The sequence below is a fragment of the Sander lucioperca genome, chromosome 8, assembly GCF_008315115.2.
Source record: "Sander lucioperca isolate FBNREF2018 chromosome 8, SLUC_FBN_1.2, whole genome shotgun sequence".
Lineage (NCBI taxonomy): Eukaryota > Metazoa > Chordata > Actinopteri > Perciformes > Percidae > Sander > Sander lucioperca.
In genome coordinates this window covers 13,679,372-13,699,415 of record NC_050180.1, presented here as the reverse complement: position 1 = coordinate 13,699,415, position 20,044 = coordinate 13,679,372, and the positions used below count along the sequence as shown (strand labels likewise).

At 39.3% G+C, this 20,044-nt stretch overlaps 1 protein-coding gene and 1 long non-coding RNA gene across 3 annotated transcripts in view; one reads left to right on the top strand and one right to left on the bottom strand.

The window, feature by feature from the left end:
* The window catches only part of LOC116037700 (E3 ubiquitin-protein ligase SH3RF3), a 97,256-nt gene that overhangs the window by 73,175 nt on the left and 4,037 nt on the right, over window positions 1-20,044 (bottom strand). The window lies entirely within an intron of this gene.
* LOC116037703 lies at window positions 686-2,008 on the top strand. The gene is made up of 2 exons (XR_004101933.2): window positions 686-952; window positions 1,932-2,008. It is a non-coding gene; the product is annotated as an uncharacterized LOC116037703 (long non-coding RNA).

Sequence of the window (20,044 nt, the reverse complement as noted above, 5' to 3'; positions counted from 1 at the left end):
AAGAAAATCCTCTAAAATATTGTAATTTTTCTTTGCCCCAGTAGTCACTCTTCAAAGTGTATACTGAGAATATCTATTAGGGGTGTTTGGAAAAGGCAGACAAATAAATGCTGACTTTCTGCCCAGAACTTTGTGTAGACACACTATTTCATGCTTATACGGGACCTTGCAGTTTTTTTTGTCAAAGTTATGTTATAATGCAGCTGAGGACTGCTTTGAGAAGTTTGCTCGGGTGCTAGTCATTTTGGAAAGAAGCTTTGACATCTGAGAGGGCATGGTGGGGATGTCGGACTACTTTTGGTATCATGGCTGCACTGTCAGAAATAAAGGTACGGTTGAGGTCCATTTATGTTCTCTGAGGTACAACTGCTAGTGATGTACCCCCAAAGGGTCATCGTTGATCCATAAGGTACACATTTGTACTTTTTCTAGGTTGAAATGGTACATATAAGTTCTAAAGTGAACAAGGGTCCATGTCTGTACCATTTTTCAAACATATAGGGGTACAATAAGAAAGATGTCAGTGTGTGACCCATCGTGTGACCAAATTTATGTTGGGGGATGGGATGGCTAGAGCCTCAGGGCTGTCAAGGAAATTATGAAGTTCTCAAATTCATTATCTAGGAGATTAAAAACTATTAGTATATTGTTATTAATGCTAGTAAACTATATATACCAGTAACTCTGTGAAATCAACAATGAATAGCAATATAAGAATTGGACAGTAACAAATATTTATCTCGGAGGCAACATTGAATGTTGATTTTTGAATAGAGGGAGTTCACACATGCGCAGTGGCTGTAGCAGCAGCAGCACTTTGCTTCTCCCAACTGTCACTGCTGCACCTGGCGCGAAAACCGGAGAACAATGGAGCTGTCAACTGAGGAGCTGCTCCAGAAGTTAACGGATTCAGGAATTATACTGACTGAAGAAGAGACACAGAGATTCAGAGGTAACGTCAATGTTAAGCTGATATAGTGAGTTATATGTTCTTTACAACCTTTTTTTGTAAAACGGAATGGACTTTTACCGGACTGAATGGCAAATTGCTAGCTAACGTTAGCATTATCTAGTAAATTAGCTAGCAGCCAGGGGTTTGCTATCTGATGTCAGTTAATGAAATCAGCCATTTGCCATTCGAAAATTCGGTTAACGTTATGGCCTGCATAACCTTAATGTGTGACTTTATAGACCATCTCTACTGTAACGTTATTTTTTTCTCAATGAGTTGAATAGAAGTTGCTTGCTAGCTAAAAATAATGCTAGCTAGCGAACTTTTTGCTAAGGTTAACGTTAGGTGGGGTCCATAAAAATGTAACGTTAATTGCTGTGGCCACACTGACATAGCAAGCGTGTGAGGTTAAATTAACGTAACGTTACTATATTTCTTTTAAAATCCTTTTTTATTGCTGAGTCAAGACTATCATTTATTCGACGTTATCCATGGTCAACTTTCGTTTGGTGAAGTGAAGCCCTCGTGTGTGTCCCCCTCCCCTCGTCTTGCGTTGACTTTCTCTGCCTGAAGGAGAAACCGCAGATTTTTGGACTTGTGGTCTAACGTTATTGATTTGTCAATGTCTGTTTTCATATACCGTTAGCGCTAGAGTGAGTGTAACGTTAACGTTATCACAGCTGGCAAGCTGCTTGGTACAGATGCAAGCTGCTTAACCTGGCGTTATTGGTTTAACGTTAGCAAAGTTAATGCTTATCAATTTCGTTTACAGCTGTAATGTCCGTGTCGAACCAGTAACCTGTTAGTGTAACGTTAGCTATTGATGTAAAATATTGTATGTTCTTAGCTAACCATTGCATGTTAAAGTAACCTTGCTTTTTGTACATGTGTATATTTACTTTCCTAATATATACTTTAATTTCTTCTGAAAAATGACTTTCTCTGTGTGTGGGTGTCTGTGCATGCCTATTTTTTTCAGACAATGACGTGGATGGAGAGACAGTAGAGTGCGGCTTGACTGAACATATGGTGGCATTCCTTTTTTCTGGGTCATTTAAAAAGCAACTTAAATTCAACACATTTGTACAGGAGCTGAAGAATGTAACCCTTACTTTAGTACCTGTTCCAGATGTTGACATTGAGCAACCTTTGACAACAGACAGGTAGGTTTTTTTTTACAGTTGTTTGATCATACTGTTTTTGCTTAACTGTGATAATGGTCAGGAGCTGCATGAAGTTTGATCTGTTTTAATAACTTGCTAACTTTGCCATTGTTGTGATATTTATGTTTTCTTTGAACAGTATGACACTCAAAGTCCCTATCCAACTGTACAGTTAGTGGACACTGACTGGAAGACGGCCTTTACCAGGAAGGTTCCGGTTACAGTCAAAGTGGACGGCGTGGATCTGTGCAGGGGAACAGGAATTGAGGATGGGGTAATAGCCGCCTTCTGTGCCTACTTTGTTTTTGACATGGCTTACCCACCCTACATGAAGAATACCTTGTCCTTTCTACAACGTACACTACTGAACATTACTGTGGTGGGTGAAAAGCCCCTTCCAGTCACTATGACTCGAGTGATCAATCTACTATACTAAATATGCCAAGACCGTATAGATGTACAAGGTGTAGAAGAACCACCTTTACCTTAATGAAAATGGTTCAACATGTTGGCCTTATCCATGCCCACGAAGCCAACTTCAATATCACTTGTGGGCTAAATGACTGTAAGTCAACTTTTACATTATATGAATCTTACAGGCGTCACGTGTATCGTAAACACAGGGAGCATGTGCTACCTAATAATGATGACATGGATATGGACAACACTGATCTAAGCATGGACAATGATCTACAGCCGGAAGCAAATATACCACCTAGTATGGATGCATTATTGAGAAATTTTAAAGAAAATCTCTAACTTCATTCTTAAATGTAGAGAAAAAAATCACATTCCATAGGCTGTCCAACAGGAAATTGTAAATGACATAACATTTTTATTTTGTTATTTTAAAGAAAATTACGATGCTTTTATTACTTACCATCTTCAAGAAAATGGGTTCAATATTTTGGAATGTCCTGAACTAAGAGAGGTGATACAGTCTACAGATTTTTTTGAAAAAGCTTCAGCAGCTGTTAGATCACCATACATGTTGAAAGAACATTGTAAATCTAAGCTCATGTTTGTTGAACCCGTGCATCACATTTTGAGGTCAGAAAGTGGACACAAAATAGGTACATACTCTTATGTGCCGATCACAGAGGTTTTAAAACACTATTGTTCACATGAGGACATAGTCGACGAAATTCAAGCCAACAGGTATATGGACAGAGATCCAAATTACTTAAGTGACTTTTCTGATGGCACTTACTTCAAGGAACATCCCTTCTTCATAGTTAATCCACATGCCTTACGTCTTCACTTCTATGAAGATGAATTTGAGGTGGTCAATCCCTTAGGCTCAAAGCGAACCAAGCACAAGCTTTGCGCTTTCTATTATACTATAGGCAACCTTGATAGCAAACATAGATCACAACTTAAGCATATCCATCTGGCTCTTTTAGTCCGTCAAACATTTGTTAAACGTTGTGGTTTACAAACCATCTTAAAACCCATGTTGGACGAACTCAAAATACTTGAAATAGATGGTATCACTATCACAGTGGATGGGATTGAGCAGACTATTCATGCTGCACTAGCAACATTTTCAGCCGATAATCTTTCAGCCCACATGCTGGGTGGTTTCACGATGTCATTTAGCTCAAACAGAATTTGCCGCTTTTGCATGGCAACATACTCAGAAATGAAAGAACATTTTAACGAGGAAGATTTTGTCTTAAGAAGCCCAGAGGCACATGAGTATCATCTGAAATGTATTGAAAACCCTGAGCATAAAGCAACATATGGAGTAAATGGTCCTTCTCCATTTAATGAGCTTAAATATTTTGATGTGACAAAAGGATTTCCACCTGACATAATGCATGACTTATTAGAAGGAGTTGTTCCACTTACAGTGAAGCTAGTTGTGTGCCAAGCACACAAAGAAAAACACATAACCATTCAGGAAATTAATGAAGAGCTACAACAACTACATATTGGTCAAAATGATTAAAAAAAACAGACCAGTGCTGTTTTCAGAGCGACTAATGCAGAACTCTGGGATTACAGGGTCTGCTGCTCAGAAATGGTATCTTTTTAGGCTTTTGCCTTTTTTAATGGCACAACGCGTTCCACCGGATTGTAGTTATTGGGATGTTTACCTGATCTGTCGTGACATAGTTGACATTGTAATTGCCCCAAAAGTGAAAAGGGAAAGTCTATCCGTTTTAAACTTGCTTGTTTGTGAATTTCTCACAAAACTTAAGGATGTCTTTGGAAATGTCATCACTCCAAAATGCCACTATATGATACATTACTCAAGACTTATTGCTATGTATGGCCCCTTGCGTACAGTATGGTGCATGCCACACCAATATTTTAAAACTGTTGCAAGTAGCTGCAGAAATTTCATTAATGTAGCAAAAACTTTAAGTGACAGGCACCAAATGCGACAATGCTGGGAGTTTTCCCAAGACAACCTTCTTAATGAATTTGAGATGGTTACAGGGACGAGTACAGATACTCCATTTTCATCACTCCCATTAGCACTACAGAGATGTATTGTTAGTGTACATGGAAGTGAAGGTACATTTCAAAGCCTGCAGCGTGTTTCAGGGGTCATTATTAACATGTAAAATATACATGTAAAGATGTATTCATTGTTGATTATTTGCATGCAGAGAATATTCCTCTTTTTTTCTTAATCAAATACATTTTCAATATTAACACACTGTGGCTTCTTTGCGGTAAGCTTCTTGTCCCAATGTGTTATGATTCACACCTGCATGCATACACAGTCAAAGTTGATTCTGACTGGAGTGTGATAAGACCAGGACAAGAAATGGACTTTCAGTCCTTGGACATGTACAATATTGATGATAAGTTGTATGTAACCCTTAGAAACATTTGAAAGTCTTAAAGTGACTTAAAACGGACAAAGAAAAAAGGGTTAAAAGCTATTGTTCAGTGGAATGTTATTTTGCATTGATCCATTTTACATTATTACAAATCCATTGTTATACATTTTAATGTCTTAAAAAGGTACTAAGTAAAACTATGTATTGTTAAATGAATTGTATTGTGTTGTATTTATGTATTTTACATTTTTAAAAATGGCAGCTTAAGACTTATAGCTGGGTTTTTTAACAATGATGCACTTGGGTTCAGGACAGTTTAAAAGGTTTTAGAAAATACTGTCATAATTGTAAAATAATTAAAAAAGTGAGTTAATGTTGAAACTGTAACACAAGTAATTGATGAATGTAAAAAAAATAAGGTTAATACTTTTATTTTTGACTATTTTTCATGTTGTACAGAGTACAAATTTGCCATCACAGGGTACAAAGTGCTTGTCACTGGGGCAGTACCCTCTAAAGGCCGAATGCGTACCATTTCCAAGGGTGCATTTTAGTCCTACAGCATTTAGGTCCATTATTGTCCCCAGGGGTACATTTTGCTCCCAAAGGGTACAAACTGTAAGAGTACAAGTATGTACCCTTGTAAAGGGGTACAATTGGTGTACCTTCGAGGGTACTGCCCCTGTGACAAGCTGTTGGACCCCTTAAGGTACAAATTTTGCACATTATTTCTGACAGTGTGCAGGTGTGCAGGGTGAGAAAAACAGGGTGGCATTATCACACATTCTGTGTGTGTGTGTGTGTGTGTGTTTGGGGCTGGTATAATCGTGGTAACAACTACATGGGCTCTTCTCATTCCCTGTAAGAGCAGCGCTCTCCCACCACAATGTACTGACAGTTATGGGAGTGGAGAGCAGCTTCTCTTGAGAGGAAACTTGTCTGGGAAGTGCAGTGTTGCAAAGTGAAATATAGAGTAGTGCAAATGTGCAGCCAAGGATAAAGGATGTCTCTTTCGGTTAACAGTTCTAGACTTATTAAAAGTCCAGATGTCACTATAATGTCCATAAGTATTGATTTAGAAATGTTATTTGGAATCACAACAATACATACAATAACCCACGGTTCAACAATAAGGGTGGCCCGATGACCCGGGGCAAGTAAAACGCCACGTCGGGCAAGTAAATATAACAATGCACTTGGCCGTTGGGGCATCATTGTATCATAATCATTTGATTTAAATGTGCTGTTGGACAATCAAGAATTGAGTTGGCGCTTGATGCTTTGGACTTATTTTTTTAGTTGACGTTTTTGACATGTTTTTTTAAAATGTTTTTTTACTCTTTGACAGGGTTGACATGTTTTTCGATATTTTTTGACGGGGTATTTTTCAAAGGTTTTTTTCTATGTTTTTCCTCGAAAAATAGTATAGGGGCCATAAAAAATTGAATTAGGGAAAGTCGATTTTCTTTTTTTTTTTTATTTGCCCGACCGGACAAGTGAAAAAAAACCTTAGCGTTGAACCTTGAATTACCACATCTGCAGATACAAACAACACTGTGGTACAATAACTACAATCAACATAAAAGCTCATATTTGCTTATATGATTTAATTTTGATGATATGACGATTTATCTATGTGCATTATTATTATGTCAGTATTGCCAAAATGGGAATGAAACAATAGTCTCGTTATATGTTTGCATGGTTGCATAAATTGACAGTTCCTGTAACGATCATGAGGTTTTTCCTAAAATAATAATGGATTTTCATTTAGAAATGATTGTTCCCAGTCTACAGGTAAATCTCTATGGCAATTATACATGCAGTGCTTCAGGCATTCTTGTCAGACCTGGTGGAAAGAAACAAACACACACAGCTGTTGCTCCAATGAACTGATGGCGCTGGGTGAAAACAAAAATAGGTATATTGTGTGACTCCAGTGGTCCTGATGAGTTTTTATGCTGGCAAAAACGAGCTATGATGTACTAGTTTCATTTGCACAAGAACACAGATGTCTGTTTAGATATTTAGTAACTGCAAGATTTGATCAAAGGAACCACAGTGGATCTGGCTTGCATAACTATGACAGTGTAAACCATTCAAATTAGTGACTTTAGATAAACACATACCTGCTGCCTTTAGCTGAAAGGGAAATCCTTCAAGCTGCTATGTGTGACAATCGCTGGAAAGTATTAAACACTGCCATAATAAAACTTTGATAAAACTGTATTATTTTTTTGTGCAGTTACACGTTTCAACTGGGTGCTTCTGCAGCTACTCAGGCCATGGTTACACTTGTCTTTTTAAGATTATTTTTTGGGCTTATTCCGCCTTTATTTGACAGGACAGCTAGGTGAGGAAGGGGAGAGAGAGGGGGAAGACATGCAGGAAATCGTCACAGGTCGGAATCGAACCCTGGACCTCTGCATCGAGGCATAAACCTCTCAGTATATGTGCGCCTGCTCTACCACTGAGCCAACCCGGCCACGCACTTTTTAATGACTTTTGTGATCAGATATGCCAGATCAAGTGTAACCACGGCCTTAGTTAAGCGAGTCAAAACTACTGAACAGTCACAGGTGATGACATATGTAACCCTTTTCTCACAGTTTGTCAGCTGGGTAAAACTACAGATAAAGAGGATTTATATAATTACAAGAAAAAAAGTTATATTCCTCACATTAAACTTTTAACACAAGAGCGTAACAGTTCACTGTGAAACAGTTGTATCAGAATTCTGTTTTGCATTTGATTGTTTAAATATATTTCTTACTGTAATTATTTTTTGTAAGACACTATCAGCTTTATTAAAAACTCTATTTTTCAGGATATGCTTATTGTAGTGACAATATCTTCCATTGGGTGAACTGGTTTCAAAAGCACCCTCTGCCGTCATAGGTTTCCTTCCTATTATGGCACTGACATGCATTGACTTTTACTTTACTCCTCAGGATCTGTTAATATTACCTGTAATTATATATCAACAATAGACAATTACCAATAGAGTTTATATCTTTTCATTGCCAAGAAGAATAATGGAAGTGAACAGAGCTGGAATACTGGGAAGACTGGGGAAAAAGAGAGAGAGGACGCATGGAGGAGGGCTAGATAGAAAGGCGGAGTGTGTTGATGAAGAGAGAAATGGGGTTAATGTATGAAAGAATGTGTTTTTTCAGGGAGGAAACGGGAAAGCCATGGCTGCAGGGTCTGACAATGTCCCAGTTTTACTACTGTGCCAGTATCTCCTGTGGCTCTCCAGCACATTTCCACCCAGTTGATTAATGCTGCCATCACAACCATCGCCAGCCTCTTTGAAGACTGAAAAAAAAAATACTATGATGATCCACATAAGACTTTTGTTCAATGCTGCACTCAGTTTTAGCCTAGTTTTAGTCTTGATTGCCTAAGACAAAAGTTCTAGGACATGATGGCATGACGGTGGAACTAGGCCATGACAGGACACTGCTGTTCAGGTTGCTCTGTGACAAATTACATTCATGGTGGGATAAATGGTTTGTGTCACTTCTTTAAAAGTTTAAAAGAAGTTATCAAATTATGGTTATGGTATCAAAAGTATCAATTTGGAGTTGAATTTAACTTCAATTTTCATGAGCAGAAATGATTTCCTCCCAAACATATAGAATCTAATTTTTTTTTGTCTGAATGGAAGAGGTTTCTCTTGTGCAGCTTTTTGTGCTTCAGAATGATAAGTAGGGTTGGGTATCGTTTTTTTTTTTTACGATACCGGTGCTAAAGCGGTACTTTTAAAACGGTGCCGGTGCCTAAACGGTGCTTGAACCGATACTTTTTAAGAAAGTTAAAAAAAAGAAGAAAAAAAAGAAGGGTACTAAACAACAGTCGGCGACATTTAAGAACAACTTGTTTATTACTACAGCCATATGGTCAAAATTAAATGATTTAATAGTAATGTAATAACTATAACTTATAATAAACAATAACTTATTTCACCAGTAAATTGCTGTTGAATGACAAAAACAACCACCACATGGGAAAAGGGTATTTTACAATAACTTTGAATGTACCGCGAGGCTGTAGGTTACCAGTTTCAGTGAACGCACTGTCTGTGTTTTTCCAACGTCGGCATCTGCTGCGCTGCAGAGCAGACTGTTGCGTCCCGATGTTGAAATACAGTCACACTTTACACTGTTTAACGTTAGCTGTCAGCATTTTAACCGTGTTTAATCCAGCTGCTAGCTAAAGGTAGGCTAACGTTACCTGCTGTTGAGTGTAGTGTAAAGTCAGGCACCGAAATAAGGCACCGAAATTTTCGTTCTTATTCGGTCTCGTTACTACCGTTTAGGTCGGAACCGGTGCCCAACCCTAATGATAAGGCACTGGCAGATAACATACAAATATTTAGCAGCTTTGATAAGAGCCAATATTGCTGTGCCAGTATCTTTGATTTTAAGGCTGCGATTTGAAACAATATTAATTACTATTTCAAACATTCCATACTCACTTCAATAGTAACAATACATACTTTCTTCATTGATTACTCTGTACGAGCAGCATTTTTTTAAACTTTTTGTTTAACCCCTTAAAGTCCAGAGAACTCAACTTGCACATGTATTCTTTTAAAGATTATTTTTTGGGGGCTTTTCCCCCTGATTTTTACATGAACATGATTCTGCCATATTTGCAGTAGCAGGGAGGTTCTAACAAAGCACTCCTAGTATTAATTTAAAAGCCTCATTAATAAACTACAAGACTGCGTTAAACCACAGGACAAACTGTGCACAGGCAGAGGAGGAAGCAAAAACATATCTTATGAAAGCGAGACAGAAAAGTGAAACGTCAAAAGAAAATGCTTCAAAAAGAAAGAACAAAACTGAGTACACAATGAGCCAGGAGATATAATCGTGGTTATCATGATGGTGACAATGAGGAAATAAATGTATCTAATTCCAGTTCTGACAAGAATTTCTGACATTGTTTGATTTAAAGACGATGATGGCAGTAGATACAGTGCAAACAATGTTTTTGCCATAGGTGCAAATGGCAAGACAAAAAAAAAAAATACTACTCATTATTTAACTGAAGTAGTCTCTGTGTGAAAGACATAACCCTAAAAATAGATATGGTCAAGCTGCAAGGCTGTTTTTCCCAGTTTCAACAAAAGACTGTTATTGGGCATGTTACGAGGGTTCCCGATGGCAGTGATATGCAGCTTGTGCCAGACAACAGCATGATGACCAATGGTGTTTTAATAGAGCTGGCAGGACTGGGCAAAGGGAGCTTGAGATGAGTTTGGACCTCGGCCAGCTTTCTGAGGACTGATGAAGAGAATGAATGGAGAGCTGAATGGAGAAGTGGCTGCAATCATTCCTAAGAAGTCTCTCTCCAAGAGGACAAACATCACTCAAAGACAGAGATGAGAGTATTGAAAAAGAGGGAGCGTAGAAAGGAGAAAACGAAAGATGAAAGAGATGACAGTGATGCACAGCGGTAGAGTAAGACACTGAGGGCTTTAGTATTCCAAGAGAACTAACTGTTTGTGCTAGTTCAATAAGATGATGCTATATCGAAACACATCTTCTATTATTTGATGTCCACCTGTGTTTGATTAATGTGTAATTATAGCTTTTACATTGTAATTTGCTATGTTTTAAAGTAATATGCTAGAGGCACTCGACTAATTATTTTCTGTTTTTCTGTTAAAGAGGCACTCGACTAATTTTTTTCTGTTTTTCTGTTAAAGAGGCACTCGACTAATTTTTTTCTGTTTTTCTGTTAAAGAGGCACTCGACTAATTTTATTATACACATGACGCAGGGTATCCCGCAGCACTTTGCAGCTCGGGCGGCCCGCCTAAGCTGGGGAACCCTACCGCCTTAACTAGGTCATCAAAAAAAAAAAAAAAAAAAGTCCGCTGCACAAAAGGCCGTCAAGTGCATCTCGGACAATAGCGCGGACGCGCTTCACACCGCGAGGGGGCGCGCGCGCCACACGACCGAAATGAGAGAAAGAAAAAGAGACGTGGTCCGTCGCTGTCTGGAGGATAACTAGCCAGTTGATATCGCGCGTGTGTCCGTGAGAACAATCGGCAATTCACCGTCGCGCAAATGTGCGGCAGCTGGGGCATGCCCGGGCAGAGACGGGGTGAGTGGACTTACCAGAGTGTTGGCATACGGTGGGCAGAGAACATTTATATATGTTTCTCTGTCCTGTTCTTCACATCAGTGAGGCTTTCTTCTCTTGTTTCAACGAAGTGAATACATGACGAAGTGACTAGAACTATCATCACCTCTCGCGTGGATTCTCAGCGTCCCGGCTGTTGCTGCCCGGTCTTTGAGACACAGCTGTTGTCCGTTTTTTTTTAATCACTACACTCGGTTCACAACACACGGTTAGCGTAGTTACACACAGTGAAATGACCAGTGTCCTGTTTTTATTTCACGCATACTATCTGCTGGAGTGTGTGAAGCTATGGGCTGAGCTCTGTTATCTCAGCGCTGTTTTGGAGAAGAGTTGTCGGGCAAAGTGGAAGAGTGTAATGGGAGCAATGCCAGTAAAATTGTTATAGCACTTTTTTTGAAAATAGTTTAATGAGCTTAAAATTGCACATCGCAACTGTTATTTTGAAAAGCTGGTTATTTATTAATTATTTATTATTATTTAAATGTAATATTTAGTGTAGTGTGTAGTACATTTGATGTTGATATACCATCTGTCAGATGGCAAACCTACCACCTTAACTAACACATTTTCTGCGGGAAACCCTGCATGACGTTCAGTTTACTTAACTATTGAGCCTGTGAGAATAGTTCAGCAGTGTCTTTTGTGGCAATAACCCTGATAATGTAATCGCTTGGGCTTAGACGCTACATTCTTTTAGTAGAAATCCTATGTTATGCATTGGGGTTGAGGAGTGAGAAGACCAGAGGTTGTACTAGGCAGGGAAGGGGCTATTGAGTTGCATTATGGGAAATGTATCCAGTGTTTTAGGGGCTTGACTCATACTTGAGACTAGTTAAAAAGCTGCGATTTTGACCATTCTTTTTTTTATTCTGACTTTCGCAAGTCCATCAACTTAATGAAAGTGCATACTAAATCGCTGTAATGCCCCATTAAACTTAGCTTGGAAAAATTACTGAGAGTTGCTATGTGCATTCTTCCTTTTTTAAATGTAGCCTAGTAACTTTGAACAGTTCTGCCTTTTTTCCAGTGCAGTGTTTTGCTGGTTTAGGGTAGTTTGACATTTAAATGACGGTTGATGTAAATGTAATTCATGTAAATATGAGCATGCTTTTTCACTGTCATGCTTTCTTCTCTAGTTACACAGATGTCATGGTGTATCATAGATCACTATTGCGGGTTCTGAGGACCCCCATAAATCTTTGAGGGGGTTCCAGGAGGTCTCCAGCAAAAAGGGGAATCATTTATTTATATATCTACATATTTTGAATAATTCCAGCCATTAGTAACACAATGACAGAATGTATGACTATACATGGTCGTGGGTTTTATACACTTTCTGTAATAAAACATCTAAAAGCATAACTCCTGTCAGATGAGGGTCCCTGGGACAAAATCTTATTAAATGGGGGTCCGTGGTCCAATTTGTGTCAATGTAGGGGTCCTTAATGTGAAAAATGTTGGGAACCACTGGTGTATTGTACTGGCATATGTAACGCCTACGCTTAATGCAGTTGACTATACAGTGTCATCAGCAGGTGGTTGTGATAAGCACCTTACACTAAGAGCCAGCAAAACACACTTTATCCTCACACTGGGCTTCTCTTTAGAGATTCCTATTGAGAAGCTCACACATACTCTCTCGCATACTGGTACAGGCTCCCTGAGGAAGTAAGTTTCAAGCTGTCTCTGAACATGAATGGCACTGGAATACATAGAAAAAGGGCTCAAACTAGTTGCTTACATAGCAAGAGAGGATTTGTTCTTTAAGAGAAAAATTCACACAGTCTACCCAAAAGATAGAGTTTGGCCTTTTTGCCTTTTGGCATCTTCTGCGTATTACCATACTACTGACTTGTAATTCAAATGTTCAAGATTACAGTCATCTCTAACTACTGTAATCTTGTGCCTACAAATCATTACCACATTAGGCGTAACATTTGATTCATTGCAATAACTGTAAACAAACAAGACCATCGCCAAGGACACCGGCAGCCTTTACAGTATATTTTATACTAGTGATCCATTTGTAAATGTTTCTGAAATTCCTATATAACTTAAACAAATTCCATGCATTTTTTTATCTGGAACACAGGATGTCAGGAAAACTTCACTTTTACAAGCACAAACATTTTGCTAAACATCAACCCCTTCCTCTTTTGTCAAGTAGAGTATAATTAGTAGAATTATTTAATACTGATGAGCTCCAGACTGGTCTGTGCATGTTACCATGACAACATGTCTCTGTTGATATGTCTCATCATCTTCTCTCTCGCTCTCTCTCTCTCTCTTCTCTCTCTCCCTCACTCACTCTCTCTGTCTCGGTTTCTTAAGGTGACACTTAATAGCAAGAATAAACAGGTCTGAGGTCAGAGATTTAGTGGCTGTACAATATCAAGTACCTGAGAGAATGGCAGTCAGCTTAGTGTCTCTGGAAAGAGTAGCCTAAAGCTTTTCACATTTAAGAGCAGAGGAGTTTGAGTGTCCCAGTGTTTCCATTGTTCCCAGTTTAAACAGAACACAGCCGGACAGAGGGTGGTATTTGACCTCGCTTCGCACTGCTTACATAATCTCTGTCCTGGAGGGAGAAAACTGCCAGATCCCTCCTATACACACACATACATACACCAGACCCTAAGCCAAAAATGCACTACATAACTGCCTTGAGGCTTTTGCATTTTCCTTCCAACATTCCCTGCAAACTACCTTTCCTTCCAACATACTACCATGACCCGCTACACACCCCTTAAACACACACACACACACACACACACACACACACACACACACACACCTCATTGTAAAACCTCAAGTCCAGCATCATAAAGGTTGAGAAATTCTTCTTTAACACATAAAACAGCCAAACAACACACACATGCATATGATGATTTATTCGCATAGTACATAGCACATTCATTTCTAAGTCCACATACAAACCACCACCACCACATACTAAGCCAACATGCATGTGCCAATTCAAATAAGCACATATAGCACACACACACACACACACACACACACACACACACACACACACACACACACACACACACACAGCCAGGAGTGGATGTTTGGACACAGACGTCAGAGTGGAAAGCTGATCACAGTTGTCCTGTAGCCATGAATACTGTGGATCAGAGTGTGTCCCTAAATAACCTAAAAAGTTCTTATCTGACCCAAAAAATGAATATGCATGCAGCACACATTTCAGACAAATGTCATATTTATCCTCAGTGGAAATAAAACATTATTATTACAATATTCCTGTAGTCACAATTTGTTATTAGTCATACTCATTAGTGAGTTTATGGTGGCCATATGGTTGTCCACTAGCACAGCAATAATATTCCTATAATGTTCATGTTCCTGCTCCTATTGTAGATGTTGCTTGGTATGTTTTTGTTGATATCTTATTAAGGATATTTTAACACCTAGACTATTAGATTATTATGTGATTCAAAACAAATCTTCTAATTATTTCAAGAGTTTCAATGATTTAATACCTCATACAGTATGTGAGAAAAATGTTTGGAGTCTCTATTGCCCTTTTCTATACTTTATAAGTGTAGTTAAAGTCCAAGACAAACTGCTGAAAAGTCCAGTTAACACATTTCAGAGAGCAAATTATTGTTAAATTTACAGAAAAAGTCCTCTAGGAGGAACTGAACTACCTCCGAAAGTTCATTCAGTCCTACGGGCAAAGTAAAAAAGAGGGGAAAGGAATGACTTCACAAAGATCCATAAACACTGCTGGTGATGAATTGAAGTTGAGTGCTGTGAGAATGAACAGCAGGTCCATGAAGAGGAAGACCTGTATTTGCTGCCATGTTTCCAAATTCTCTTCAGATGTGTGTGTATCCGTGTATGTGTCTGTGACTGTGTGTATGTACACTGATCTCTGTTCTCTACTCTCGCCAAGACTCTGTTTCCTGCCAAGTCTAAAGTGGGTGGTGGGTGCATTTCAACATCTCTCCATTACAGAGAAAGATGAGGAGGAGGTGGAGGAGGCATTTCTGCAGCAAGACAGGAAGGAACTGTAAAGTTTTAACACACAGGCATACACACACCTGCACTGCCTGACACCTGGAGTAACCACAGTGTATTTCCATGAATCTCTTCCCCCAAGAGAACCGTTCCACTTCTTCAAGCACATCACCGGTGGAACCTCATCTGTTATTAGAATGGACACACACATTACGTCGCATGCTGCTGCAGGAGTCAGCAGACTCTCAACACCAAAGTAAAACTATCTGGAGTCACAAGCTATGACTCAAACACTTTTCCTACATTGCAGAAAACTGTTTAAAGCAGCTTGGGGTAATTTTACACACTGACAGTCCCAGATGGTAGCAGGGGGGTTTACCTCTGGTTTGGTCTGAATGTTTGCTGGTTTCATTAGCCAGAAAACATGTAATGGGATGCCAGTGCAGAAGCTGTGACTTTCCCACCAGAAAGTGGCACATGAATGCATGCCCACATCGGACAGGATTCTAGATGGCACACTAATTATTAGGGATGTCCCGATCAGGTTTTTTGGCCCTCGAGTCCGAGTCCGAGTCATTTGATTTTGAGTATCTACCGATACCGAGTCCTGATCCGATACTTCTATAATAATTCAACTTCATAATACCTCCAGACCGCAGACATACTCACGCTTTCCGCTTCAAGCTGCTTCCGTGTTCTACTTTGCCGGCATTTAACCAATAGCGTCTCTGCAACAAAGTGATGTCATGCCGCACGCGTTGCTGTTTCTGTGTGGAGTCAAAAGGGTCTAACTCTGTGCCACCGCATAACTTTAGATAATATTAAAATAGTTAAAAAATAATGAGAATATATATACATATATATCCGAGTCCTGATCGGGAGGTAACGTCCGATTCCGATCGAGTCTGAAACCACGTGATCGGGCCCGATTTCCGATCACGTGATCGGATCTGGACATCCCTACTAATTATAGAGTTGCTTCACACAACATGGCACGCGTCATTGTTTCCTCTGTTGTCCAAGAAACTGCTTATTTAAATAACATTGATTTTAGTTGGTAACATTGGTGACCTACAACATGAAGCTAATTCTACTGTTGCCCCTCATCCAGTCGCTCTTAGCGAGGAGTGTAGAAATGTAAAATCGAGCATGAATATGAATTCTGCTCTCTTTTTGTGTGTTTGGAAATGTACACTTAATGAGACGCGCAATTTCTGTGGTGCGCTACCGACTGGAGTACGTCATAGCCCTGTATATATGAATATTGACACAAGATGTTTTTTCGCCTTTTTCAACAAGTCCACATAGCGTTGCGTATCTACCATTAGAGACATTTGAGAAGACCTATTGTGCTGTTTGTATTCCACACTAGATGTTATGTGGCAGCAGCTAACGGCGTCAGCCCCAAGCTGGTTAACTGCCTGTATGGCTGTGAATCAAAGTGATATTTTCATTGTCTTTTAGTGACCAATCATATTGCAAGTACAGACGTTGTCAGTCAGTACCAAAACTTCATGGCATAGGGGCTGCTATAACTGCAGAAAAATAATAACACTTATATTCCTTTCTTTTCATAATTATAATTTATACCAAATAAGTACACAAGTCAAAACAAACACCAAGGATATATATGATGAATTTGAATTTCTGTGCAACTTCAAATGATGACGTGATGACAAATCTACATGTTGTCATTGTCATTGTTCATGGTTTCAATTTCAACCTCAAAATATGCCACCGTTCCTCTGTCTGAAATGTATTGGTTTAACTAGTGGCCAGTAACATCTCACCCTCATCTCCATAGTAACAATAGGACATTGAGTGACTTTGACGAGTGAGGGGGTTAACCCTTAACCTAATGTGTGTGTGTGTGTGTGTGTGTGTACCCATGTGTGTATTAGTGCAACTGGGGGATGGGATTGACGGGATTCCACCCATACACCCGTGGGAATGGCAGTCAAGCTCCAAAGCTTGTTTAGGCTTTAACACCCATTACACATCAACCCCCCAAACTAAACAACACACACACACACACACACACACACACACACACACACTCACTATCTCATTACACCATCACCCGAGCTATAAGGTGCCCTCGACCACCATCCTGCCTACATCCATCAATCCACCATCTGACCCACCTCCTTCCATCTCTATATCTGAGCAGGATGATAAAGGGCTAAGGATGAGACTGATGCGAGATGACATCACCCAGCTTTACGGCAACATGGACACTAGTAGTGGGGGAACACTGATATGTAAAAAAGTAAAGAAAAAAGAAGACATACTAGGAACATATTAGCTGGTCACATGATGGCACGATTTCGAGTGGACGGGATTGATCACCTTCTGTCAAAGAGAAGGAGGAGAAGGAGGCTTGCTCATTTTGGCATTGCTGCATTATCACATTATATTATCAATACATAGCCAGAGCTGTCTTCCTTGATTCCAATTCAAGATTAGCGGGGCTAGCAAGCAAGTAATTTCATGTTTCTTGGATAATATTCCACTAAGTCCACAACTTGCAATACACAGATCCAGTTTTTACCACAAGCTGATATTACCAGGCCTTTAAATCAGTAAAATAAACAAAATTACCGTAGTCATATTTGGCCTAGCTGTTGCCGTCATCCTCTGTTTTCTACATAAAATACACCAGTTGCCAGTGAATCTACTGAATTTGATTGAATACTTCCTGTTTATACAATATATTTAGTACCACACTGTATTTCAATGGAGAAAAACAAATGCACTTTCAGATGTTTTTCAAGGCACATAAGAGTACAATTCAGAAGAAACATTAACACAACAACACAGTGAATTTTGGCAATCAAAACAGCTTAAACTACAAAATGTTGAATGCTGGCCATGGGCAGCTTCATTGCAAACCATTCATAATTCAATTGTGCTCTGTGTCTTCTAGGGAAAGTATAACTGGTAAACAAAAATACAAGGATGGAAAAAGATGAATGCGTGCTATTTGTCTGCATACACAAACTCGTGCACACACACAAAACAGCATATTTCCCAAGAGATCCGACGGACGCAGAGAGTAGTCGGCTAGTTTTAACTACTCCTTAAATGGCAGGGCTCGCATGTGTGTGCGTTTGTTTCTGTGTGGGTATGGGTGTGTGTGTGTGTGTGTGTGTGTGTGTGTGTGTGTATATGTGTGTGTGTGCGCATGGAAGGAAGCTTCATTATATGGTAACACTGAAATTAATTAAGTTCTCTTCACATGAACATCAGAGAAAAAGCAAGAACAAGATGAGAAAGAATGACTAAAAGAGCGACAGAGGAAAAGGATGTTTGTGCATTGTGTGTTCGTTTAACAATCTGGGCTGAAAAAGTTTGAGAAGGCAGAGAGAGAAACACGCAAAGAGTGGAAGAAATGAGTCCAGAGAGATATTCTCAGACTTGAGAAGATGAACTGTGCATGTACAGTGTCAGGCCTTTGTTTAGTATTCATGAAGTGAGAGGGTAATATCTAGGTAATGACTGAGAGCTTGTTGTTTACTGCCACAGATCGGTGGTTAATAACACTAATGAATGTGAATGAATGTGCATGCACGTCTGTGCCCCAGCGTGTGTGTTTGTGTGAAAAGAAACATAATAAAATGAGGCTTTCTCACACTGTGTTATTGTAAAGGTGTGGGAGATATCAAGATAAACTATTAACGGAGCTGTAGCGCATGCAGGAAGAGAGAGAGAGAGAGAGAGAGAGAGAGAGAGTGTGTGTGTGTGTGTGTGTGTGTGTGTGTGTGTGTGTGTGTGTGCCTGCCCTTGTTACAATATAACACAAAAGGCACAGGTTCAAAGGATCATTACAGGGATTGGTAGCAGACTATTTCCTTTTTGTAACCCCCACCTAATACTTACACGCACACACACACACACACACACACACACACACACACACACACGTAGGAATGACAGGGCACAGCAACGTCTCACTCTAGAGATGAAAGCAGATGGCGTCGTTGCTGCTGTAGTTGCCGTGGTAACCTCAGGCGTCACCACAGCGAAACCCAGGTAAATACAGGTAGGCGAGAAGATCAAGGGTTGGGATCATTATGACACACTGCTTTCATGGGAACTGGACAGGTGGAGTGTAAACACCAAATTAACACAGGTTTCTGATGGTCATCCACAAGTGTCGTTGCTGGGTATGGATTTAATAACATTTTTAATGTCTAAGTTATAGGCAATCTTAAATATTTGCCTGTTTAAAACTTTGCACTTTACTGACAACTGATCCAATCAAAGCTAATCACTGCAAAAGACTCATGCTATACTGTGGAAAAATTAGACAATAACGGTGTAAACTTTTTCTATGAAGATTTGTTCTAATTGTTTAAGGCCATGACTTGGCAAGAAATGTGCAGGATGACAGAGCCGCAATTAAAACAGGAAGAACACTGACTTTAAAGAGTACATACCTCCACCAAGGCTACATATTTCTCCAAATTTGTTATGTCAATGATGAAAATGTTTTAAATGTGTGTTGATTGAATCAATGGATGCAGTCAAATACACAAAATAGACAATCACGGCATACATGTGCCAGATTTCTGTCTTACAAGGCACAACTACTTGATGAGAAAGTAGAAAATATGTTTAAAAATGCCCTACATGGTTGAGAAATACTTTTTTACAACTAATAACTTTGTCCATGGACCAAGGCCTAACATTTCACAAACATAAGTTGAAATCTGATGACACATTTTTGGGTTATCCAGCTAACAAACAAACAGACCAACAGGACTGGACACATAACTCGCCTGCACCATGACAAATGACTAGGAGGCAAATAAGGTTTTTGCAATCAACATTCTGCATTTTGGTTTATTTTCATGCTCATATGCCATGAATCAGAATGAGGATTAGATTAAAAACAGAATTGATCAGCAGCACTGCAATCAGAATCATAATTGATAGTACTATAATAATACCAAAAGGTGTCATGACAGAGACTCAGCATGAGTTCAAGCAGC